Source organism: Somniosus microcephalus, unplaced genomic scaffold, assembly GCF_052327205.1.
Source record: "Somniosus microcephalus isolate GS21.2 unplaced genomic scaffold, FLI_Smic_1.0 unresolved_chr1, whole genome shotgun sequence".
In the NCBI taxonomy this organism is placed as follows: Eukaryota; Metazoa; Chordata; class Chondrichthyes; order Squaliformes; family Somniosidae; genus Somniosus; species Somniosus microcephalus.
Genome location: NW_028225179.1, coordinates 40259993 through 40287404, shown reverse-complemented (window position 1 = coordinate 40287404; position 27412 = coordinate 40259993). Strand labels below are relative to the sequence as shown.

The 27412-nt window shown below is 44.8% G+C and overlaps 1 non-coding gene across 1 annotated transcript; it reads right to left on the bottom strand.

Moving 5' to 3' along the window:
* Positions 1–24772: 24772 nt before the first annotated feature.
* trnal-uaa (transfer RNA leucine (anticodon UAA)) lies at positions 24773–24855 on the bottom strand. Its single transcript has one exon. It is a non-coding gene; the product is annotated as a tRNA-Leu (tRNA).
* Positions 24856–27412: the final 2557 nt, after the last annotated feature.

Sequence of the window (27412 nt, the reverse complement as noted above, 5' to 3'; positions counted from 1 at the left end):
GCATTGTCGATCTAGGTGCACGGGCAGGACAAGCAGTAAAGGGGACGTCCCTGTGGCGTATTTCTGTTTGGATGCAAAAAGCAGGAAATGGAATGGCTGAGTTGATGTGGACGGGAGACGAGAGGTTAAGACGATGGAATTCTAATCCATTGTGCTTATTTATTGTGTTGAATGTTTCATGCTGATAAACCTTCCCAGCATTTGACTGAATCTTACATAAAATTAGCTTTCAATTCTAATCTCGTCCAAACCACTGGTCTTGGCCCCTTCATTGTTCATATCTTCTTTAAATTAACACGGACCATTGGAATTCTTCACCTTCTCGAATGAAGGTGAGACAGAGATCGTGAATCAGAGAGAGCACTTTTTCCTTCTTCCGTCAGTTCGTTCGACTGGAGTGAAATAACGGAGATAAAAAAAGATGACATCCAAACAGAAACAATGTGCACGTAAGTCCTCTTCACCGCAAGTCCTGCCCATTACACCCGGATCCACAACGTTGAAAAAGTACAGCCAGCTTCTGTGCACAAAATAAATTTAGATATTTCCGTTACATGATGTCAGTGATTGTTAGAAATGGTCAGATGTAAAACAGGTCCGATCCAGGTTGGAACCCAGTGTGCAAACCGACCGTGGAAGACTGGAAACTACAAATTTCTGATAACATTATAATACACATCAATGTTAAACACCTTATCCATTATGTGATGCGATTATTATTATCTGATTTCTTATTGATCTTGAAATTCCCCTGAATTAACTGACTGGCAGAATCGCTTTAACTCGACGGGATCAGCTTGGCTCATCCTTGGGCTGAGTGGCGAGTGGTGCAATCAAATTCTGCAACTGAATCATTAATGTTCTTGAAGGATGGGAAACTGCCCCTACACTTCCTGTCACACAATCGGCCCCAGTCACATTCCACATTAATGATGCTTAATCCCCTCTGAGATGGACTGACGAAATATTTTCAAGAAAGAGGCTCATCGTCTGCTAAGCAGAAAAGTCAATCTGCTGGACGTCCAGCTCTGCCAGACTGCATGTTCTTTCAGACAGCTTTCCAACTGGACACAAGCATCCAACTGCCGTGCGAACATTGCTGACTAGTTCAAGTCAACAATATTAGACTCTCTTTACAAAACTAGTTTTGAATCTACGACTTATATTATCAAATAAGATATTGCAGAATTAATAGCTCAGCATTGTCGTCTGTCTCAGCATCCTGATATAATATACTCTGGAATAGTCAACTGTACTGAAAATGTTGCGTTATTTCACTGTGGCAGCGAAGAAGCATTTGAGTAGAGACATTGGCCACGAAGTTACACCATTCCTTGCCCTATATGCCTGGCTGGAGAGATGGTGCAGGAGGGAGGGGGATTAGATTCCTGAGGCATTGGCACCATTTCTGGAGAAGGTGGGATCTGTACAAGCTGAATGGGTTACACCTCGAGAGCCAGAACCAATATTCACGTGGGGTGGTTTGCTAGTGCTGTTGGGGAGTGTTTAATCTAGCTTGGCAGAGGGATGGGCACCAGAATATAAGAGTACAAAAGAGGAATAAGGTGCATAAAAATTGAGTGTGTTGGATAGTCCTAGAGATGAAAGTAGTACTAGAGGAGGAAGAAGTACAATTTTAGATAGGAGCCGACTAAGCAAGACTACGAAAAAGTTAAAAATTGGTTTAGAATGCATGTACATAAAAGCACAAAGTGTGGTGAATAAGGTTGGTGAATGCAAGCACAATTAGTCGTGTGGCAAAATGATGTTGCGGCAACAACCGAAACATGGCTTAAAAACGGTAAGGACTTGGCATTTAATATTCAAGGAGACAAGGTGTTCAGAAATAATATGGAAGGAAAAATGGGAGATGGGGTGACAGTGCTGATTAAGGAAGACATTGTAGTGTTGGAAAGGGAAGATGTTCTTGAGGGGCCAGGGACAGAATCCATTTGGTTAGAGTTGAGAAGCAAAATAGGTGTGATCACGGTATTGGTGTTATTCTACAGGCCCCCAAATAGTGAGAGGGAGGCAGAGGAGCAAATCTGCAGGGAAGTTGCAGAGATATGCAAGAGCTATAGAGTGGTGATATTGGGGGACTTTAATTACCCAAATATCGATTGGAATAATGCCAGAGTAAAGGGAAAGGAGGAGGAGGAAGTTCTGAAATGCGTTCAGGAGAATTTCCTTGACCAATATGTTCTTGGCCCAAGTAGGAAGGAGGCTTTGTTGGATCTGATGCTGGAGAATGAGGTGTGCCAGGTCGACCAAGTGTCTGTGGGAGAACAATTGTGTAGGAGTGATCATTGTATCATAAGATTTAGATTAGCAATGGAGAGGAGCAAGGAACAATCTAGAGTGGAACTTCTAAATTGGAATAGGGCAAACTTCAATGGGAAGCGAAAGGATCCAGCCAGATTAAAATTGAACCAAAGGATAACAGTAAAGCTGTAACGGAACAATGGGTGAACTTTAAGGAGGAGATGTTCCAAATACAGGTTAGATACATTCCAACAAGAGGGAAGGGTAAGGGAACCAAAGCAAGGGCTCCTTGGATGATGAAGGAGATAGAGAAGATGATGAAACAAAAAAAGAGTGTGTATGATGAATGTCAGGTGAATTCTTCAACGGTGAACCAGACCAAATACAATAAGTTGAGAGGGGAAATGAAGATGAAAATAAGGTTGGCAAAGAGAGAATATGAGAGTAGAATGGCGGTTAACATAAAAGCGAAACCCAAAATTCTTCTACCAGAATGTGAACAGTAAGCGGGTAGTAAGAGGCACGGTGGGGCCTATTAGGGACAATGAAGGTGATATATGCTTAGAGGCGCAGGGCAAGGCTAGAATACTCAATGAGTCATTTGTATCTGTGTTTGCTAAGGAGGTCGATGCTGACAAAATATCAGTAGAAGTGGAAAAGGTACAAGCAATGGAAGGGGTGAAAATTGATAAACAGGATGTACTAGATAGGCTGGGTCTTCTTACAGTGGATAAGTCGCCTGGTCCAGATGGCCTGCATGCCAGGTTGCTAAGGGAATTGGGGGAGGAGCTAGCGGAAGTGCTTGCCATAATTTTACAATCTTCCCTAGATGCGGTGGAAGTGCCAGAGGATTGGATATTGGCAAATGTGGCAGCATTGTTCAAGAAAAAGTCTAAGGACAAGCTTAACAACTACAGGCCGGCCACTTTAACATCAGTGGCGGGTAAAGCTTTAGAAACAATAATCCAGTCTAAAATTAACGGGCACATGGAGAGGTTTAAGCTAATTAAGGAGAGCCAACACGGATTTGTAAAGGGCAGATCGTGTTTGCGTAATCTAATTGAATTTTTTGATGAAGTAACAGGGAGGATTGGTGAAGGGAATGCAATGGATGTTGTCTACATTGATTTACAGAAGGCAATTGACAAAGTACCATATAGAAGGCTAGTTGACAAAATTGAGGCTCGTGGAATAGGTGGGTCGGTGACAGCTTGGATAAGAAATTGGCTATCTGCAGTTCTCTTCCATTTTTCTTCTTTTCCTCCATATAACTTGATTCCCTTCCCAGCAACACCGTGTAGATCTGTGAGGGTGCCAGTCAGTTCCTTTTTGTAACCTCTAGATGGCGCCTTCACTTGTTTTGTTCCTTTGTTAATTGTCCTAGTCTCTGGTGTTAATTGTTCCTAACCCTGTGTTAGTTTTTAAACAGCCTGTTAGCTGTTTATGGGTGGCACCTGGTTTTCTTGGTATATAAGTTCTGTTGTTATTTCACTCTTTGCTCAGTCCTCACTAGGGTGAACCAGGGAGTTAGTCTTGACAATGTTCCTTGTCTTGACTAGGTTCTCTGTGTGACTAGCCTTTCCTCTATGGCAGCTTGCCTTCACAAGCTGGCTGCCATAGTTCTCTTGAGCTATGTATCTAAGTCTGTGTTCTAGTTCTCTCGAGTTATGTATCTAAGTCTGTGCCATAGTTCTCTCGAGTTATGTATCTAAGTCTGTGTTCTAGTTCTCTCGAGCTATGTACCTAAGTCTGTGTTCTAGTTCTCTCGAGCTATGTATCTAAGTCTGTGTTCTTGTCTCTGGATTTAAGATGTATTTAAGTCTTGTTCTGTTGAGCTGCTTGTCTTGGTAAGGTGCTGTTTGGACTAGCGTGTTGCTATGTGGGAGCCGTTGGGATCTTGTCTTGAGCTTTGCATTGGTAAGCCGATTACCCTTGGGGTAGCTTGTCTGGAGTTTAGCCTCAGCAAGCCGGTTGCCCCTTGTGGTAGCTTGTCGCAAGCTCAGTATAGACAAGTGGGCTTCCTCATGGAAGCTGTCCTGAGTTCCTATCTTGACTAGCTGTCTTGTAACTTGTCTCTAGTTTTTATGTTTCTGTCTCGAGTTCTCTTGTCTCTAGTTCTTATGTATATTGCTGTGTCTCTTGTGTTAATCTGGTTATGTGTGAATTTAGTAAAGTTCAAACAAAGTACTGTATATTTGTCTTTTGTCTGGTTTCTGCACTTGGGTCCAGAACCTACCTCGCCCGGAGAGCACGGCCTCGTATTTATACGGCCCCGTGGCTCCCCAACCCCGACAGATCTCAGTCTTGGAAGCAACAATTGACCCCCAGCATCCAAAGCCTTTTCGGATAGGGAGTTCTGGATTTCTAAAACCTATGAGAGAGAAGTTGCTTTCGGATTTAATGTCTAAATGGCCCGGCTCTAATTTTGAGGTTATGACCCTTGTCTTTGATTCCACAACCAGAGGAAATAGTTGATCTCCATGTACCCTATTAATCCATTTAACATGTTAAACACCACAATCCGATCACCCCTCAATCTTTTAAACTCACGTGAACAAAAGGCAGCTTTATACAATCAATCCTCATAATTTAACGCTGTAAGTCTCGGTGTTAATCTGGGAAATCTGCGCTGCACAACTCCAAGGCCAATATATCCTTCCTGCATGCTGTGCCCAGAACAGAACACAATACTCCAGATGTGGGCCACCTAGAACTTTGTAAACTGGAGAATATCATCCTCCTCTTTAGTATTCCAGCCCTCTTGAGGTAAAGGCCAACCTGTTTTGGAAAGTGTGCAGAGGAAAACCACTAGACTAATTCCCAGTATAAAGCAGTTTAGTTGTCAAGATCGGCTGAACGAGTTGCGTGTCGACACTTTACAGAAGCCTAGACTGAGGGTTGATCTGATCGATGTTTATAAGATGATGAAGAGTAGCTTTAGTTCCAGTTCACAATTCGTTCCAATTAAATATTTGAGGGAGGACCAGTGTGACAATTTTAAGTTGTATAAGGCCAGATCTTGATCAGATGTCTGGAGGTGGTTCCTTTCCCAGAGAATAGTGGAACTCTGGAACAATCTGCCGGCTCGGGCAGCGGACACCGATTCGCTGAATTTCTTCAAGCGAGAGCTGGACCTGTTTCTGACTGGGGCAGATTCACCTCGTACAACAGCTCGGTCCTGCGAGGAATACAGGGCCAGGGTGATTTCCTGGGCTAATTCCGCTCACCTAGATGGGTCAGAGAGGAATTTCCCCGAACAGAAACCGAGATGAAATGGACACAAGCTGTCTGAAAGGCCGGCTGATGGGGTGTTGGTGGCAGAGAAATTCTATAATGGCTGAACGACTACGGTGCCAGCGGCTCGTTGTTTTGGTGGTGTGATTCTCGCTATGGGGTTTCACTGATTGATATGTGAGAGGTCTCATGTACAAATCACGGACACGTGCAATATGTTCCCATTTGTAGTGAAAAACCATCAGTTTATAGTGCAGCGCAACACATCTCGCCTCGTGCTTGCTGGCACATTTATGTATTAATAATGACGCACGCCTTTAATGCATCATTATTTCCCAGCAATGTCAGGCTCCATAATCATAATTGATCATAAGCTGCCATTCAGCGATTATGTTTTTTTCTAAAGTTAGACTCAAAATGAAAAAGTCCTGGTTCGCTCCGGGTTTCAATAGCCTCCCACGAGCCGAAAATGTCCGATTCTCCCAGTTATTCACACAGAAATTGTTGCCATGCCAATCCAGGTCAGTAAGCGCAGGGGTGATGGCTGGACGGGACTTGGTGTGAGTAAGGAAACGGGCAGGCAGAGTTACTTGAGTTTTCCGAAGGATAGAACGTAGAAGGCCGGCCAGGCGTCCATTGGAATCGTCAAGTTGGTTGTGTTCTCTTCTGGGTACCGTACGCAGGAAGGATATATTGGCCTTGGAATGGTGCAGCGCAGATTTACCAGATTAATACCGAGGCGTACAGGGTTCCATTATGATGATTAATTTGGCTTCTGTTCTCTTGAATTTAGAAGACTGATGTGTGATCAGATCATGGTGTTTTAAGTATTAAAAGGTTTAATAGTGTAGATAGAGTTAAACAACTTCCTCTGACGAGGAAAAAAGTACAAAGGGGAAAAACTTAAAACTACAGCCAGTCCATTCAAAAGTCAAATCCGATAGCATCTTTTCACATAAAGGTTTGTAGGAATCGGGAACTCTCTCCCCGATAAGTCCGTGGATGCTGAGGGTCAATTGTTGCTACCAAGACTGAGATCGACGCGTTGTTGTTAGGAAAGGGGATCAAGTTATATGTAGGTGTGGTGCAGATCAGCCATGATCTAATGTAATGTCGGAGCAGGTAGAAGGTTGAAAGGACTACTCGCGCTCTAAGGTCGTGAATCCTGTTCTCTTCCTTCTCAGATAACATTACCCTACATTAGCTGTCAACAGACTGGATCAAGAAATCATCTTTCACTCCTATTCTGTAGGGTCGCTTCTCAGGAAGCAACTCCACCCTCCATTCTCCTCGCCCAGTTCTGGCACAGCTAGAAGCAGAGGAGGTCGAAGTTGTACCAGGTTCAACCGTACACAGCAATACTGCGCAGCAGCCAGCAGAGGGAGCAGGTGGTGCAATGCTGCACACCGGCCAGTGGAGGGAGCAGCAGTACAAGGTTGTAAAATACTGCACAGCGGCCAGAGGAGGCAGCAGCAGTACCAGACACACCTGGATACTGTAGAACAAACATACACGGGTGGAAAGATTTTAACCCTACTCGCTGGGAGTTATAATCGAAATTTTCAGCCTAGAACGGAGGCATCTGCGATTTGGTATTGCAGCGACCTACAAGAAAGTAACTCGTGTGGAATACCAGCTTACATTGTGGGAGAAATAACAAGGAGAAACTGCCTCAAAAGTGAAAGGGAACTTTTTTAGGACTGATATCAGGAGAATGATCAACTCTTAGAATGGACTCCAGCAGAGCGGTGGTGGTGAAAACCACTGAATGATTTTGGAGAAAACTGGATTAAGCAATGAGGTGAAGACTACAGTTGCTCTGGAGGGCTGTATTAGAATGGGCTGAATGGCCTTCCTCAAGGAGCTTGTGATCATTGTGGGTAGGTGTGAAAACGGTGTCCTTCCCAGGCTCAATCATTATTTATCTTAATGACTGTCTGTATACTGAATAAACCTGGGACATCAATCATTCTGGCCAATTTTTATACCTCAATCAACATAACAAAAAATAGCAGATGATCTGGTCATTATCACATTGCTGTTTGTGGGAGCTCGATGTGTGCAAATTGGCTACCATGTTTCCTAAATTACAACAGTGATGTACAACAGTACTTCATTGGCTGTAAAGTGCTTGGGACGTCCGGTGGTGGGAAAAGGCGCCCAATAAATTCAAGTCTTTCGTTCATTTATCTACTTCAGTGAGATGAAAATCCAGAACTGGTTGAATATCGCATTCAACTTCCAGAAAAAAACTCGTTGATAGAAAGTGTAGGCCGTAGAGATTGCCTTTGATCCGGAATATTTGCACTAACCCACGTCCTAGACGGACACAGGCAGCTCCTACCCCGACACAGAGAGCACCAGCACAAGCACAGACTTTCCTGTGTAGACCCAGTCAGCTCCTATCTTTCCATGTAGGAAAGTCTGTGCCTGTGGTGGTGCTTCATGTGTCAGGGTAGGAGCTGCCTGCGTCCGTGTAGGAAAGTCTGTGCCTGTGGTGGTGCTTCATGTGTCAGGGTAGGAGCTGCCTGGGTCCGTGTAGGAAAGTCTGTGCCTGTGGTGGTGCTTCATGTGTCAGGGTAGGAGCTGCCTGGGTCCGTGTAGGAAAGTCTGCCTGTGGTGGTACTTCATGTGTCAGGGTAGGAGCTGCCTGTGTCCGTCTAGGAAAGTCTGTGCCTTTGCTGGTGCTCCCTGTGTCAGGGTAGGAGCTGTCTGGGCCCGTCTAGGAAAGCCTGTGCCTGTGAGGGCGCACCATCAATGGCACAGACGTTCCTACGCAGACACAGATAGCTCCTACCCCGATTCAGGGAGTATCTGTACAGATCCAAGAAATCCTGCACTGATTCATTCGCTCCTACATAGACCCAGACAATTCCTACAATAACACAGCCAGCATCTATACATGAGCCCCATATACAGCCATGGACATTTCCTGCAGGGAACGGACAGTTCCAAGAAAGGCACAGAATGTTCCTACACGGGCCCAGATATTCCTACACAGACCCAGACAGCTTCTACACAGACCCAGACATTCATACAAAAATCCAGACAGCTCCTGCACAGACCCAGACATTCCTACACAGACCCAGACATCTTCTTAAAAAAACCAAAGCAAAATGCTGCTGATGCTGGAAATCTGAAATAAAAGCAGTAAATGCTGGATATACTGAGCAGGTCTTGCAGCATCTGTGGAGAGAGAAACAGTTAATGTTGCTGGTTGACTGCCTTTCACCAGCTTCTTCATAAGCCCTGGTTGTTTCTACACAAACCTAGAAAGAAATTACACTGATTCAGATAAAAGATACAGAGCCAGACAGCTCCTCCCCTGACAGAGACAGCTCGTACACAGACTCAGATATAACGCACAGTCACAGACAGCTCCTACCCTGACACAGACAGCGCTTACACAGACCTAGATATAACATACAGACCAGACAGCTCCTTCCCTGACACAGACAGCTCTTACATAGACCCAAATATAACATACAGACCCAGACAGCTCCTACCCTGACACAGACATCACTTACAGAGACACAGATATAACATACAGACCAGACAGCTCCTGCCCTGACACAGACAGCTCTTACACAGACCCAGATATAATATACAGAACCTGACAGCTCCTACTCCGGCACAGACAGCTCCCACCCTGAAATAAAGCGCTCTTACACAGACTCAAATACAACATACAGGCCCAGACAGCTCCTACCCTGACACATACAGCTGTTACACAGACCCAGGTAGCTCCAGCACAAACCCAGTAATATCTTACACAGGCCCAGGTAGCTTCTACAAAGACCTGAACAACTCCTGCACAGACCATGACCTACTACTCGGACAGTTGCCCAACACAGGCCCAGACAGCAGATGAGGTCAGTGAATTCAGCTTAGACCAGAGATGAAGCCTGGATCTTTCCTCTTCTTTAGGCTCAGTAACTCACCAAATAAGATCAGCGAACGCACCACAAGCCGTGGAATGATCCTGGGCCTATCCTGGTCTGTTTGGGGCTCGGTACCACAGCGGGTGATATATGCTAACTCAGCACAAACCGGGGATGTATACAGAGAGTTTACTGAATTGGATGGCTCAGTAGCACACATCATGAGATGATCTAACACACCACAGGCCGATGATGAATCCTGGGCCCATCCTGCTTTGTGCGGCTCAATATGATGCCGGGTGAGATCAGCTGATGAAGCACAGGCCCGTGTAGGAACATCGGCCCTTCCTACATTCTGTGGAGCCCGGCAGCACACTGGGTGAGATAATCGATCTCAGTGCAGGCAGAAATGAAGCCTGGGACTTTCCATCGCGCCTGTGCTGCCACTTTGTTGGAACTCTCCATTAGTTCCAATACCCTGATATTTTTCTATTGCCATGTAAATATTTCCCTTCCAGTATTAATCCAATTTCCTTTTGAAAGTTATTATTGAATCTGCTTCCACCATCCTTTCAGACAGTGCATTCCAGATCACAACAACTCGCCGTATGAAGCAATGGTCCGTTATGTCACCTCTGGTTCTATTGCCAATGAGATTCAATTTGTAGTTTCTGGTTACCGACCATTCTGCCACTGGAAACAGTTTCTCCTTATTTACGATTTCAAAATCGTTCATGATTTTGAACACCTCTGTCAAATCTCCTCGTAGCCGTCTCTGCTCTAAACAACCCCACCTTCTCCAGTCTCTCCACATAACTGAAGTCCCTCATCCCTGGAACCATTCCAGTAAATCTCTTCTGTTCATTTCTTCCCTCTCATAAATAATTACAATGAAATGTTTACAAAGAAAAGCAGAAACAGCATAAAAAGGAAAGCGAAATAAATACTGAGCAAAATGGATGTGAATGTTTGGAAGGTGAAAAGAGCAGAAAATCTGAGTTTTATTGTCGATCAATGAGAGGAATCCATCGCTCTCTCGGGCTTGTGTGGGTCAGTTTACTGATAAACCTGGGAATTGAGAGGAAGCTGGTTCATGGTTTGTAGATCAAGACGGGCCCCTGGGGCGGAGCCAACAGCTGCCGCTCTGCAATAACAGGCAGAGAGTGTGAAATAGTGTGTTGGCCCGGCTTGCTCAGTCGGTAGTGCATGAGAGTCTTAATCTCAGGGTCGTGGGTCCGAGCCCCACGTTGGGCGAGTGTATTATTTTATTTATTAGGCTGATTTCACAGGCGGTCCCCAGCTCTGAATTCCTGCAGTGAGTTCAGGGAGTGTTTGACATAAATGAAATTCAGCAGCGGTATCAGAAAATTTCTCCCTGATTCGGGACTCTTATCTCTCCAGCATCTCGCTGCTGAACATTGAACTTCATATAATTTCCCCTGCAGCTCGGGGTTAGTGTGCTCTGTAAATGCTCCAAAAAAAACTTCAGTGTATTCCACTCCGTGCCCAACACTGTGAGGTCTCCACTGGTGTGTCAGTTTTCTGTGTTTATAAATGCTTCAGCAGATCATTAACATTACCTGAGCTCCGAGATCTGGTCGGGTCCCATTCCCCCGGAGTGAGGAATGAGCGGCGTCCACCCGGGGTTAGATTTTCTTCTGAAAGATTGACACAAAGCTTCATTACCGAGGGGCCAGAATACCTCAATTGGGAGAGCGTTCGACTGAATACCCTAAGGTCCCTGGTTTCGGACATTTTTAGTTATTTTGTGTCTTTTTCTTTGTTCCGATTCTCGAACTGAGCAATGTACACTGAAGTTATTTATCCGCCACTGGAGTATTGGGTTGTAATAGAGAGAAATCAAGGATGGGAAATATTTATATTTTCTGTATTTAGATTTGTTTCCCTATCTCCTTCTACCCTTTTCTCTGTTTTTATTTCTCTCTGTGACGGGTGAACATTTGATTTGATGCATTTGTCCTAAACTGATGCTATAGAGCTATAAAGTGGTGATATTGGGGGGCGTTAATTACCCAAATACCGATTGGGATAATGCTAGGGTAAAGGGAAAGGAGGGGGAGGAATTTCTGAAACGTGTTCAGGAGAATTTCCTTGACCAATATGTTCTTGGCTCAATTAGGAGGGAAGCATTTCTGGATCTGGTGCTGGGGAATGAAATGGAGCAGGTCGACCAAGTGTCTGTGGGAGGACACTTGGGTATGAGTGATCATCGGATCATAAGATCTAGATTAGCAATGGAGAGGAGCAAGGAACAATCTAGAGTGGATTTTCTAAAGTGGAATTGGGTTAACTTCAATGGGATGCGAAAGGATCCAGCCAGGATAAAATGGAACCAAAGACAGACAGGAAAATCTGTAATGGAACAATGGGTGATCTTTAAGGAGGAAATTTTCCAAGTACAAGCTAGATACATTCCAACAAGAGGGAAGGGTAAGGGAACCGAAGCAAGGGCCCCTTGGATGAAGAGGGAGATAGAGAAGATGATGAAACAGAAAAGAGGGTTTATGATGTGTGACAGGTGAATTCTGCAACGGAGAGCCAGAACAAATACAATAAGTTGAGAGGGGAACTGAAGATGGAAATGAGATTGGCAAAGAGAACATGAGAGTAGAATGGCGGTTAACATAAAAGGGAACTCAAAAATCTTCTACCGGCATGTACACAGTATGCCGGTAGTAAGAGGAGGGGTGGGGCCTGTTAGGGAAATAGAAGGTGATGTATGCTTAGAGGCGCAGGGCAAGGCTAGAATACTCAATGAGTACTTTGTATTGGTGTTTACTAAGCAGGTAGAAGCTGACAAACTATCAGTAGAAGCGGAAAACTTTTTTATGCAACGAGTGGTGATGACCTGGAATTCGCTGCCGGCACAAGCGGTGGAAGCAGAGATACTCAACGTTTTCAATGGGAGACTGGATAGGCACCTGAGGGAAATTAACTTGCAGGCTACGGGGATAGAGTGGGGGAATGGGATGGACTGGATTGCTCTACAGAGAGCCGGCACCAACTCTATGAGCCGATTGGCCTCCTGCTGTGCCGTTATGACTCTATGATGCCTTTGGCACATCTCGGGGCGGTCAGACACGCTGTGTCTATCTGTTCCTGCTTGTGACCATTAACGAGAACAGGCCGCAAGATAAACGTTTATCAGCAAACGGAGGAAAGACACATAAATGTAAAGATGTGTTGCAAGGTGCAATGGATGTTATTCAAAATAAATTCCCCGTGGCATTTTGTGTGGATTTAATTTTGTAAAGTTTGGATTTTGCATGTTACGAATATTATAACAAACCGTAATACAACAACAACTTGAATATGTATAGCGCCTTTCACAGAATCATAGACTGGAATGGTTACAGCGCGGAAGAAGGCCATTCGGCACATCGAGCCCGTGCCGGCTCTCAGCAAGAGCACTTCAGCTACTCCCATGCTCCCGCCCTTTCCCCGGAGCCCGGCATTTTTTTCCTTCAGTTACTTATCCAATTCCCTTTTGAAAGCTGTGATGGAATCTGCCTCCACCAACTTTTCAGGCAGTGCATTCCACATCCTAACAACTCGCTGCATAAAAAAAGTTTGTTCTTATGTCGCCTTTGGTTCTTTTGCCAATCTTATGTGCCCTCTGGTTCTCGACATTTCTGGCAATGGGAACAGTGTCTCTCTATCTACTCTGTCCAGACCTTCATGATGTTGAACACCTTTATCAAATCTCCACTCAATCTTCTCTGCTCCAAAGAGAACAACCTCAGCTTCGCCAGACTATCCACGTAACTGAAGTCTCTCCATCCCTGGAATCATTCTTGTAAATCTTTTTCTGTACCATTACTAAGGCCTTCACATCCTTCCTAAATTGTGGTGCCCACAATTGGACACAATACTCCAGTTGGCGCAGAACCAGTGTTTTATACAGGAGCATCATAATTTCCACGCTTTTGTACACTATACCTCTATTTAGGAAGCCCGGGATCCTGTAAGTTTTTTTCAACTGCTTTCTCCACCTGCCCTGCCACCTTCAACGATTTGTGCACATACACCCACTGGTCTCTCTGTTCATGCACTCCCTTTAGGATTGTACCCTTTAGTTTACATTTCCTCTCCTCATTATTTCTACCAAAATGTATCAATCGCAATTTTCAATGTTAAATTTCACCTGCCACGTGTCCGCCTATTCCCCCAGCCTATCTATGACCTCTTGAACTCTATCACTATCCTCCTCACTGTTCACTATACTTCCATGTTTTGCATCAGCTGCAACTTTTGAAATTGTGACCTGAACACCCACGCCCAAGTCATTAATATATATCAAGAAAAGCAGTGGTCCTCGAACCGACCCCAGGGGAACACCACTGTACACCTTCCTCAAGTCCGATAAACAACAGTTCACCTCAACTCTCTGTTTCCTGCACTTAGCCAATTTCGTATTCATGCTGCCACTGTCCCTTTTATTCCATGGGCTTTAACTTTGTTGGCAAGCCTATTATGTGACACATAGTCAAACGCCTTTTGGAAGTTCATGTACACCACGTCAACCGCATTGCCCTCATCAACCCTCTCTGTTACCGCATCAGTAAACTCTATCAAGTGGGAAAGAGTGTTATTCTACAATAAGTGAGCGCATCACATCCTTTAAACATTGTTCCGATATAAAATTTAAAAAACACTCTCGAACAGAAAAACTGAGAGTTTAATCAAAAGTAACAGAAAAAGCGCATTTAATTCTGAAAATAATTATTGCCCCAAAACTGGACATTAAATACTTCAAACGCTTCTCTGATATAAACTGAGGACCAAACACTATGAAAGCTCAGTGATCCCGCAGTGATTCAAACAAACAGCATTTTACTGCAAATGCAGATACGCGGCCGTTCCACCACTAGGTCCACAGTTTGCAAGAGACACAGGGTCCAGAGAAGGGAGATCGGTGTGGACCGCCGCCCGGGCTCTCGGAGTGCGAGAGGCGGAGGCAGCAGCAGCCGGACCACCTCAACAACAGCGCAGGATCCCCGCTCTCTAATCCAGCCGCTGCTGTCCCCGGCCTGAGCCGTGTCTGGGAACCGCTGAACATTGTGGCTACAAGAGCAGGTCAGAGTCTAGGTATTCTGTGGCGAATGTCGCACATCCTCACTCCCTAAAGCCTTTCCACCATCTACAAGGCACAAGTCATGTGTGTGAGGGTATACTCTCCACTTGCCTGGATGAGTGCACCTCCAACAACAATGAAGAAGCTCGACAACAGTACAAAGCAGCCAGGTTGACTGGCACCCCATTTACCACCTTATACATTCACTCCCTCCACCACCGGTGTACCGTGGCTGCAGTGTGTACCATCTGCAAGATTCACTGCAGCAACTCACCAAGGCTTCTTCGGCAGCACCCCTCAAACCCGTGAACTCTCCCACCTAGAAGGACAAGGACAGCAACAGCATGGGAACACCATCACTTTCAAGTTCCCCTCCAAGACACACACCATCCTCAGTTGGAAATGTAGCACCAATCCTTCATTGTCGCTGGGTCAAAATCCTGGAACATCCTCCCGAATAACACTGTGGGAGTGCCTTCACCACACGGACTGCTACGGTTGTCCGCAGGCGGTTAAGAAGGCAAATGGTATGTTGGCCTTCGTAGCAAGAGGGTTCGAGTACAGGAACAAGGATGTCTTGCTGCAGTTGTACAGGGCCTTGGTGAGACCGCACCTTGAGTATTGTGTGCAGTTTTGATCGCCTTACCTGAGGAAGGACGTTCTTGCCATGGAAGGAGTGCAGCGAAGATTCACCAGGCTGATACCTGGGATGGCAGGAATGACGTATGAGGAGAGATTGTGTCGATTGGGCTTATACTCACTGGAGCTTAGAAGATTGAGAGGGGATCTCATGGAACCCTATACAATTCTGTCAGGCCTGGACAGACGAGATACAGGAAGGATGTTTATGATGGCTGGGGAGTCCAGAAACAGTGGTCATAGTCCAAGGATAAGGGGTAAGCCATTTAGGACTGAAATGCGGAGGAATTTTTTCACCCAGAGAGTGGTGAACCTGTGGAATTCTCTGCCACAGAGGGCGGTGGAGGCCAGTTCATTAAATATATTCAAGAGAGAGTTGGATATATTTCTTAAGGCTAAAAGGATCAAGGGATATGGGGAGAAGGCAGGGACAGGGTACTGAATTTGGATGATCAGCCATGATCTCATTGAATGGCGGAGCAGGCTCGAAGGGCCGAATGGCCTACTCCTGCTCCTATCTTCTATGTTTCTATGTTTCTATGTTAAACGTCTTAAAACGCTCGGCCATCCTGACTTCCTGTTCTAATCCTACTCAGGTACCCTCCCTCACCTCTTTTTCCAGTACATTGATGACTGCATTGGTGCTGTTTCCTGCGCTCGCCCTGAACTAGAAAATTTTATTCACTTTGCTTCCAATTTCCACCCTTCCCTCACCTTCACATGGTCCATCTCCGACTCTTCCCTTCCCTTCCTCGACTTCTCCGTCTCCATCTCTGGGGATAGGTTATTGACAAACATTCACTACAAGCCCACTGACTCCCACAGCTACCTGGACTACACTTCCTCCCACCCTGCTTCCTGTAAGGACTCTATTCCATTCTCCCAGTTTCTCCATCTGCACCGCATCTGCTCTGCCGATTCCACCTTCCATAACAGTGCTTCCGACATGTCTTCCTTTTTCCTCAACCGAGAATTCCCCTCTACTGTGGTTGACATGGCCCTTGACCGTGTTCGTTCTATCTCCCGCACTTCTGCCCTCACCTCTGCCCCTCCCTCCCACAACCACCATAGGGTTCCACTTCTCTTCGCCTTTCACCCCACCAGCCTCCACATTCAACGGATCATCCTCCACCATTTCTGCCACCTCCAGCTTCATCCCACCACCAAACACATGTTCCCCTCAGCTCCCCTTTCAGGATTCCGAAGGGACCGCTCCCTCCGAGACACCCTAATCCACTCCTCTATCACCCCCAGCACCCCTTCCCCTTCACCTGGGACCTTTCTGTGCAAGCACAGGAGATGCAACACCTGCCCTTATACTACCCCCTTCCCACTGTCCAGGGCCCCAAACACCCCTTCCAGGTGAAACAGCGATTTACTTGTACTTCTTGCAATTTAGGTTAGTGCATTCGATGCTCACGAAACAGCCTTCTGTACATTGGGGAGACGAAACACAGATTGGGTGACCACTTTGTGGAACACCTGCGTTCAGTCTGTAAGGGTGACCCGGAGCTTCTGGTCGCCTGTTGCTTTAATTCTCTGCTACAATCCCAATTAGACCTCACCATCCTAGGCCTCTTACATTGTTCCACTGAAGCTCAACGTAAGTTCGAGGAACAGCACGTCATCTTTCCATTAGGCACTTTACAGCCTTCTGGACTCAACATAGAGTTCAACAATTTCAGACCATAACCGTGGCCCGATCATATATGTTTTTTCCACGCTTTTTTTTTGTTTATTTGTGTTTTGTTTTCTTTGCTCCAACATGGCAGCTGTCTTTCCTTCTGCCAGCGCCATTTACACTTCATCCAGTGCCATCTTTTGTTTCTTAATCTGCCCCATTACCATCGCATTTTGCCTTGAATATCGGTTAATGTCTCTTAATGCCTCTTACCCTTTCCTGCCTCCTATCCTAACACAGACATTCCGTTTTGTTCTTTCATTCCCTCCCCCCATTCCCAGCTCCTGCACTTGCTTAAAAATCTGTTCCATTTCCTACTTTTTTTCCATTTCTGATGAAATGTTAACTCGGTTTCTCCGTTCACAGATGCCGCCTGACCTGCTGAGTATTTCCAGCATTTTCTGTTTTTATTCCTGCAACATTATCCAGTGATTTCCTCACTGAGGCAAGCAAAATGTTTCATTTCATTCGGCCCTCACCAACTGTTGCTGGAAGGCCGAGTGACCTGGATTCAATCTCCATGGATATTACTGTCGCTGTGCTCGGTGTATGAGGAGGCTTCGCTGGGCCATATTGTATTGTACTTCCCAAGGATGGACAGCAATGCGCTGCATTCGCTGCAGTGGGGTCCCACAGCGGTGGGTATTATCACCATCGCTTTTCTTGTTATATAAATGACCTGGACTTGGGTATCGGGAGCAAATTTCAAAGTTTGCTGATGGGTTGGCAACGTTGTAAATATTGAGCAGGACAGTATTCGGCATTCGGGATCCTTGATTTTATAAATAGGGAAATAAAGTACAAAAGCAAGGAATCTATGCTCAAATTTCATAAAACACCATTGAGGCACAAGCTGGAGTATTGTGGCAAATTCTGGGCACCACAGTGAGGAAGGATGTCAAGGCCTCAGAGAGTCTGCAGTAGACATTTACTAGAATGGCACAAGGGATGAAAGACTTCTGTTATGTGTAGAGATGAGGGAACATTAATACACAGTGATTTTTATGATCTGTAATGCACTGCCAGAAAGGGTAGTGGAAGCAGATTCAATACTAACTTTCAAAAGGTAATTGAATAAATACTTTAAAAATAATACTGAAATCGCAGGGGAGTGGGATTAATTGGTTTGCACTTTCAAAGAGCCAGCACAGGCACGATGGGCCGAATGCCCACTTCTGTGTTGAAATATTCATTCATTCTATATTATCGACCTCCACGACGTCACCTATAGGCAAGAGATCCAAAGCTCTGCAAAACTCTGCTTCAGTGGGATCTTGTTCCCCAGAGATGGGCTATAATGGACTGTCTGAAGCCACATTCGCTGCTTTCTGCCAGCAGCTGGTGATTGAAGAGAGTTGTCTTTCGCGGCCTCGCTCTTTCGGGGTTCTGGAAAACAGCAACAAAATGATGGATTTGTTGCCGTGTCTGAAATGCAGCTTCGAACAGTTGTTATTAACCGAGGCCACGCTGCAGGATATTATACTGATCTCTCAAATATCAATTGAAACCAGTCAGAATGTAAGTATCATTTTGCTTTTCCAAAATGAACGGTGTGACTTTCATAGTGGAGATATGAAGAGAGTTTGGTCTGGCTCACTGGAAATATCCATGTCACAGCGAACCAGCTCTCCTGCAACCAGTGCAGCCTCCCATCCGGCCGTTCGTGGCCTTGGCTGCTAATACGAATTCTGATTTCCGTGAAGCCAATCTCAGGCTTTTATACATTTTTGATGTACCTGCTATCCGATCGCAGGGTAAATGGTGGGAATGTCAGCCCTGCCCAGCTGGCAATGTTTGCAGCACATTTCCTTTCAGTCAAAACACACGGTGAAACCTGAAGCTGCGAGACAATAAGGGAAAGATTACCCGATCGTTCGTGGAACCATTATTTTTTGTGCTCACGGCCGACCATGTTAACTGATTGTGCAACAGAGACACAACCCTTTCCAGACTGAACCACTAATTCACCGAGCTACAGCATCAGGTTACAGCGACCAATAAGGATCGAACATGTATTACAAATTACTTTCAGTCTGATGCAGATAAGCGGAGCATTGGAGACTGTATTTTGTACATTGCGAATACCAACGCCCTGTCATGTCAGCCCGCAGTTCTATTCCCGTTCCCAGCCTTCTTTCACAGTTCGATGACTTCCATCGTATATCCAAGTTTGCTGACGACACTAAGTTAGGCGGCACAGTAAGTAGTGTAGGTGGGAGCAGAAATTTGCAAAGGAACATTGATAGGTTAAGTGAATGGGCAAAAATGTGGCTAACGGGGTTCAATGTGCGGATCATCCACCTTCGAACTAAGAAAGGTGGATTAGAGTAATTTCAAAATGGTGAGAAGTTAGGAACTGAGGAGGAGCAGAGAGATTTAAAAGTCCACATACAGTAATTACTTCAAACTACCGGACACGTACAAAAAAATGCAAGGTTCATGGAATATTAGCCTTAATCTCAAGATGGCGGGAATACAAAGGGGCGGAAGTACTGCTGGAGGCCTACATGATAGATAGGGAAATGGTGCAGGGGGAGGAGTAACCTTAGTGATTCAGGATGAAATCAATTCAATGTTAAGGGAGGATATAACGAGAGGTAAACAGACAGTGGAGAATTTATGGTTAGAATTAAGAAATAGGCAAGAATTAAAGACTGAGGGATTAAGAAAGTGGGGTTTGTGTGTAGGCTCCCTGGTCGCAGGTCTGAATTTTAAATGCAGCGGATAGACAGGGGCGTCGTAAAGGCAGAGTGGTACTAATGGGGGATATTAACGTTCATATAGATTGTGATAAGCAGACTAGCACCTATCAGAAAGGTAGTTAACTATTGAGTGTGCCGTGGATAGTTTTCTACAACAATATGTCCTAGAACCAACGAGGGGGCATGCCACATTAGATTTAGTAATTGTAACAAGCTAGATTTATTCATCAGACATAGCGTGAGTGAAAATGTATTTAATAGTGATCATAACATGATTGAGTTCAACGCAATGTTTGGAAGGGAGACATGCGAAACAGCTGCAAAGGTTCTAGATTTCGGTAAGGCCGACTTCGACAAGACAGAGCCTGTCCGCAGGAAACTGGGCAAACCTTTTCATAGGTAAAATGACAGAAGATCAGTGGGAGGTGTTCTAAAATAATTTGCTATGAAACAGAATCAGTTTATACATTTGAGGGGCAAGAACTCTACTGGCCAAAATACAGACATGGACGGCTAAAGAGTTAACAGACCCAATTGAAAGAAAAGAAAAAGCAAACACAAATGCAAAACATTGCACAGATCCAGTTGAATGGGAAAGTTACAAAAAGCAGCAAAGGGGCACGCAGCAGATAGTAAGAGCTACAAAGGGGGAATATGAACAGAAAGAGACTGGTGAAATGGGCAGACACATGGCAGATGAAAGTTAACGCAGAGAAATGCAAGGTGAAATATTTTGGCCAGAAGAATGAGGAGCGGCAAAATAAACTAAATGTTACAACTTTAATGGGGCCGATTATTTCCTTTAATCGGCTCCCTCTGTAGATCACTGGCCCCAAGCCGCTCAGAATGCCCTCCCCTGCAATTTATTAACCAGCTCTAAATGTTACAATTTGAAAGAGGGTGCAGAAACAGGAACACATGGGGTGTGCGCAAACAAGTCTTTTAAGGTGGCAGGACAAGTTGAGAAAGCTGTGAAAAGCGATTTGGGATCCTTTCTTTTATTAATAGATGAATATAGCATAAAAGCAAGGAAATTACGTGAAATATTTATAAAGCACTGCTGAGGCCTCAGCTGGAGTATTGCGTTCAATTCTGGGCGCCACACTTTAGGAAAGATGTCAAGGCTTTCTAGAGAGTGCAGAACAGATTCACTGGAATGGTACCAAGGATGGGGGACCTCATTTATGCGGACACTGGAGAAGCTGGAATTTTTCTCCTTAGAGCAGAGAATGTCAAGAGGAGAGTTGTTTGAAATGTTCAAAATTATGAATGGTTTTAAAAGAGATAAAAAGGAGAAACCTTAAAAATGTCAAATTAAATGCGATCAAATCTTCCCAGGCGCAGAGGGGTGTCGAACCCATGATTGTTGGAATTATGTAACCGACGCCTTATACACTTGGCCAACATGCCGTACTTCAGATTTTGACTTGAGCTTCATTGGTACCGAACCCCGATTCATTTGAATGAGCTTGAAACAGAACTGGCTTTTGTATTCAGTAATAAAATGAGATAGTGGAGCCAGCAAATAACAGCCTCATTTACATGAATCCTTTCAGAGAATCAGAGAATCATACATCACAGAAGGAGGCCATTTGCCCCGTCGTGCTCTTGAAAGAGCAGTCCAATTATTCCCAGCTCTTTCCACATACACCTGCAACATTTTCCAATTCAAGTGTTTATCCAATTCCCTTTTGAAAGTTACTATTGAATCTGCTTCCACCACCATTTCAGGCAGAGCATTACAGATTATAATAACTCGCAGTGTAAAAAAAAATCTCCTCACCTCCCATCTCATTCTTTTTCCAATTACATTCAATCTGTGTCCTCTGGGTGTTGCCAGCAATGGAGAATTTTGGCTTTGTGGAAAGATTGGATAGGCTGGAGTTATTTTCTTTGGAACAGAGGCGGCGGAGGGGAGACTTAATTGAGGTACATAAAATTATGAGGGGCCGAGCTAGAGTGGATAGGAAGCACCTATTTCAGTTAGCAGAGAGGTCAATAACAAGGATGCATAGATTTAAAGTTGTTGGTAGAAGGATTAGAGGGGAGTTGCGGAGAACTTTGTTCATCCAAAGGGTGATGGTGGTCTGGAACTCACTACATGAAATGGTGGTAGAGGCAGAAACACTCACCATATTTGAAATGTACTTGGATATGCACTTGATGTGCCATAATCTACAAGGCTATGGACCAATAGCTGGAAAGTGGGAACAGGCTGGATAAGTCTTTTGACCAGAGTCGAAGTCCGTCGTTCCTAAATTATAAGCAGTGACCATGCTTCAAAATGGACCTAATTTTCTTTAAAGCAATTTTTTAAAATTCGCCATTCATGGAATGTGGATGTCGCTGGCAAAACCATCATTTATTGCACATCCCTAATTGTCCTTGCGAAGGTTGTGATGAGCCTCTTTTTGAACCACTGCAGTCCGTGAGGTGAAGGTACCCACGGTGCTGTTAGGGAAGGAGCTCCTGGACTTTGACTCAGCGACAATGAAGAAATGACGATATATTTCCAAGTCAGGATGGTGCATGCCCTGGAGGGGAACTTGCACGTGGTGGTATTGCAATGCACTAACTGCTCTTGTCCTTCTAGGAGGTGCAGATCGCGGTTTTGGGAGGTACTGTAGAAGAAGCTTTGGCACTTGTGTAGGGCGATTGTTACTTTCCACATATCAGCCCAAGCCTGAATGTTGCCCAGGTCTTGCTGCATGCAGTCCAGGATTGCTTCATTATCTGATGAGATGAGAATGGAACTGAACACTGTGCAATCATGGCTGAACTTCCACACTTCTGATCTTCTGATAGAGGGACGGTCATTGATGAAGCAGGTGAAGATTAACTCCTGCAGTGATGGCCCGGTGCTGATATGATTGGCCTCCAACAACCACAAGCATCTTTCTTTATGCTAGGTATGTCTCCAGCAGTGGCGGTTCCCCCCACCCCGTGCCCGTCCCCCCACAGATTCCATTGTCTTCAATTTTGCTCGGGCTCCTTGATAAAAAAAACTTGGTCTAAAGCTGTTTTGATGCTAAGAGCAATCACTCTCATCTCACCTTTAGAAGTCAGCTCCTTTGTCCATATTAGGATCAAGGCTGTAATGAGGTCTGGACTCTAGTGGTCCTGTGGGGACTCAAACTGAGCATTGGTGAGCAATTTGGACGTCCCAAAGTCGTGAAAGGTGCAATAGGAGTGCAAGTTCTCTTTTTTACTCTTTAAAAACTACTAACACTTGCGTGATGTTTATTTATAGGTGAAGATGGTCATCTAGCTGAAACCTTAACCCTACCTTCCTCTCCCCACAGACCCTGCCAGGGTGTCGCATCATGGCCCGTTTATAAATGTTGATATTAAATAAATGGTTCCTTCTATAGTCATTAATGACTTAGAAAACACAATAGAGAGCCATATATCCACGTTTGCCGATGATGCAAAGGTTGGTGGTACGGTAAGTCGTGTAGGCAGCAGCATATAATAACAAAGATATATTGATAGATTAAGTGAATGGGCGAAACAGTGGCTGGTGGATTTCAAAGCAGGTAAGTATGTCGTTTTTCATTTTAGACGAAAAAAGTAGATCAGAGAATTAATTACATGGTGTACAGCTCGGAACAGTGGAGTTCCAAAGGGATTTCGGGTTCATGTACACAGACCACTAAAATGTAGCAGTCAGGTACAGAAATAATTATAAAAATCTCATAGCATGTTAAGCTTTATAACGAGGGGCTAGAATATAAAGGAGAGGAAGTTATTCTACAGCTATACAAAGATCTGGTTAGACCGCATCTGGATTTCTGTGTACAGTTCTGGGCACTGCCTGTTAAAAAGGATAGATTGACCTTGGAGGAAGTGAAGTGCACATTCACCAGATCGTTACCAGCGCTCCAAGGGTTAAAATATGAGCAGAGATTACATAAACTGGGCTTGTACTTCCTGCAATATAGAAGGTTGTGGGGATTTGATTGACGTTTTTAAGATTTAGAAACAAGTTGATAAGGTAGATAGAGAGAAACCTTTTTTGCCATTGTTGCAGGAGTCTCGGACAAGGGGACATAATCATAAAATCAGAGGCAGGCCTGTTGTAGGTGTTTTGTGGACCAAGTGATATGCAAGTTCGACGCGAACACCATCCCCGGAAAAGATGACAGACTCAGAGTTATGGTTCAAAACGGTCTTTACTCGCAGGCCTGTGGAGAACCTTTCAGATCGCTGTCTAAATCCGACTCCACCGATATCCCAGCAACGTTCACAATTGTACAAAAATCAAACCCCTGCCCTAGGGGCGGGTGCAAAGCTTATCAGCATATACACATTTATTGCTAAATGGCAATTATAAACCGTGACATTTAATCCTTCCTGCCACCTATAAATGCACAGGCCTATTATCGGTGACTGTGGCCTCATTTTAATCTATTGCTTTACAACCGTCCGTTTGTCTCTGGTCAGGTGGTTTGCTCGTTGCATGTTTTCTTAAGATAACAGTCCTCGTTCAATTTCTGCAAAGCGCAGATTCTGACCTTCTCTCGGGTTACTTCTGCAAAGCAAGCACATTCTGATTAGTCCCACCATACTTTGATGTAATGGAACCCTGTTGTGAGTTTACAACAAACGAATTCTTAGGTGTGTTATCTCGTATGTGTTGCCTCGCCTGGCCGAACAGACATCCTCCACTAATCTTCCCACGAGTTGCCCTGCAGTTTAATTTCTCAGCATTCGAAGTCATTTAACCATGTTTTTAAAGCTTAGCTGGGTAAATGCAATATACAGGCCCATATATCATTTAACTCAGGGTATGGATTAACTCATTATCTCCACCTTGTACATTGGTGCTACATTATACATATCCTGACCTAAAAAACTAAAGTATAATAGTAATTTGGTTACTTCAAGGCCATTCGGGAAAGGAGTTAGCAAACATTTCTTCACGCGAAGATTGGTAGCAGTGTCGAACTCTCTCTCACAAAATAGCAGTATATGCCAGCTCAACTAATAATTTAATCTGAGATGGGTAGGTTTTTGCTAGACATGCGTTAAAATGATTTGGAGCCAACGCTGATGGATGGAGTTAAGACACAGCTCAGACAGGAATTCAGTGAATGGTGAACAGGCTCAAGGTGCTGAATGGCCTCCTGTTCCTATGTTCAGAACACCAATTGGAAATGAAGAAACGCTGTCTTGAAGGGTGAATTATAAATATGGCACAATCCCTTGCAGAGATCATAAGCGTTTTCAAACCAAAAATATTATTAGTTTTTATGTTCAATTCCATTACCTGAGCATCTACTAGGAGTGGGGTTCGAACCCACGTGGACAAACGCCCATTAGATTTTAAGTCCAACGCCTTAACCACTCGGCCATCCTGGTGATATAAACAGCAATGCACAGTTGTACACAATTCAACAAATTCCTTTCACATCAAAATACAAATCCATTGATAATGCCATTGATTTTAATGCTGCTGTGGAAAAATATAACATCAGTTACTCTCCAGTTTCCTGCTTTTCACTATGGGCATCTATTCCCTCTACACCTCCAGCAGGACGGCTTCTTCCCTGAATGGAGACCAACACAATCCCTATCACTAGCACCCTCCTCCGCCTGGCTGAACTTGTATTGAACATACATTGAACTACTTATCCTTTGAAACCACTCACATCAACCAAATAAGCCCAGCTTCTTCCACAGCTAACTTGACGACACTTCCTCCCACCTTGATTCTTATTTCTTATTCTCAGTTTCTCTTCTGATGATGCCACCTTCCGATATGTTTTACTTTTCCCTCAACCGAGGAATCGCCTCCACCACGGTGGACAGGACCCTCGACCGTGCCCGTTCTATTTCCCTCACTTCGGCTCTCACCCATTCCCCTCCCTCCCAGAAGCACGATAGGGGTCCCCTTGTGCGTACCTTTCATCACACCAGCCTCCACATTCAACGGATCACCCTCCGCCATTTCCACCACCTCCAGCGTGATCCCACCACCAAACACATCTTTCCCATCATCCCCCTTCAGCATTCGGAAGAGACCATTCCCTCTGCGACACTCTGGTCCACTCATCTCTCACCCACCACCCCTTTCCCGTCCCACAGCACCTGCCTGTGCAAGCGCAGGAGATGCAAAACCGGCCATTTTACCTCTTCCCTTCTCATTGTCCAGGGAACCAAACACACCTTCCAGGTGAAACCACGATTTACCTGTACTTTTTGCAATTTAGTAAACTGTATTCGCCGCAGACTCCACTACGTTGGGGAGACCACACATAGATTGGGTGATCACTTTGCAGAACCCCTCAATTCAGTCTGCAAGCAGGAACCTGAGCTTCTCTTCGCTGGTCATTTTAATTCCCCGCCCAGCTCTCGCTCTGACCTCTCTCTCCTCGGCTTCCTACACTGTTCTAATGAAGCTCAATGGAAGCTCGAGTAACAGCACCTCATCTTTCGAATAGGCACTTTACAGCCTTCCGGACTCAACACTGAGCTCAGTAATTTCACATTCTAAACACTGCTCCCATTTTTTTTGGACAGTCGCTTTTGGTAATAATTCTGCTTTTCCCTTTTACACTTCCTCTCGGCGCATATTTTTTCTTTTCGTGGCTCATTCCCATCCCCTTTCCCTTTTGTCATGTAATCACTCCTGCCTTCCACCCTCTCAGAGGCCTTTCATTTTGTTCTTTCCTCCCCGCCCCCTTTCCCTGCTCACATCTCAAACTTCTCCCAGTTCGGATGAAATGTTATCGACCTGAAACACTAACTCTGTTTCTCTGTCCACTAATGCTGCCTGACCTGCTGAGTGTGTACAGCAATTTCAGTTTGCTTTTCAGATTTCCAGCATCCGCAGTATTTCACTGTAGAAAAAGTAACATCAGTGCTTTGGATACGAAGCTGTGTTATCAAGCGGTAATGCACCAGTCCTGTGAAGCGAGAAGTGCGGGTTCAACCCCTGTCCGTGTCTTCATAAAAGTTGTTGACCTCCTGTTGTTCCGAGCAGCCCATCATGATGTTGGATTGTAATAATTAAGCAGGTCCGCCAACCCGTGAGTTTCAAGATCCATTGAATGTTCCACAGTCCATTGATTTTCCCAATCCTTTGCTAAATGTCTTTATCTGAAGTCACCTGCTCAAGAACATTACTATTTGTATCCCACAGGACTAAATAAACCACACCGAGGCAGAGGATTGAGCATCCTAGAGTGACACAGAGCTGAAGGAGGCTATTCGGCCCATCAGATTTGTGCCCGATTTGTGAAAGATCTGTCCAATTAGAGTCACTGCCCTGCACTTCCACAGAACCCTGCAAATTTTTGCCCGTCAAGTATTTTTTCAATTCACTTTTGAAAGTTACCATTGAATCTGCTTCGATCTCCCATGTTGCTATAATAATGCAAACCTAAGTGAAAGGGTGCTGGAATAGTTGGACCAGTGAATCATCTTAAAGCATTCTAACATAAATCATCTTAAATCATTCAAACATTTCCCACCTTTAGACCCAGAATTTCATCAATCACTCTGAGCCAATTAACTTTCTTTCTGTCTTTACCGTTGATCTGCTTGGAGTTTGCAGTCGATTACTGTTACATTGATGTCAGCACTGCGAACATGTCCGCACGGCTCCAACGGTTCCTTTGGTCTTATTTGATTGGTTGATAATTATTCCTGAGTTCCCCCGCACTCCAGGCTTGGGAGAGCTCTCTGCTGACCCGGCTTCTTGTTTTTCCTCTTCAATTGTGTAAGGCTTTGTCTAAGCCATATGTAAAGGATGATGACCGGGTCCAGTGGACGGCATTGGAAAATAACTAACAGTTGTGAAATAATTCTGACCAACGGGTGTATCGAGATGATATTGACCTGTTCCCAACGCGATTTCCTTCCCACCCCCTCTCTCTCTGTTAGCAGGTTTTCATTTTCCTGGTGTAGTTGGTGC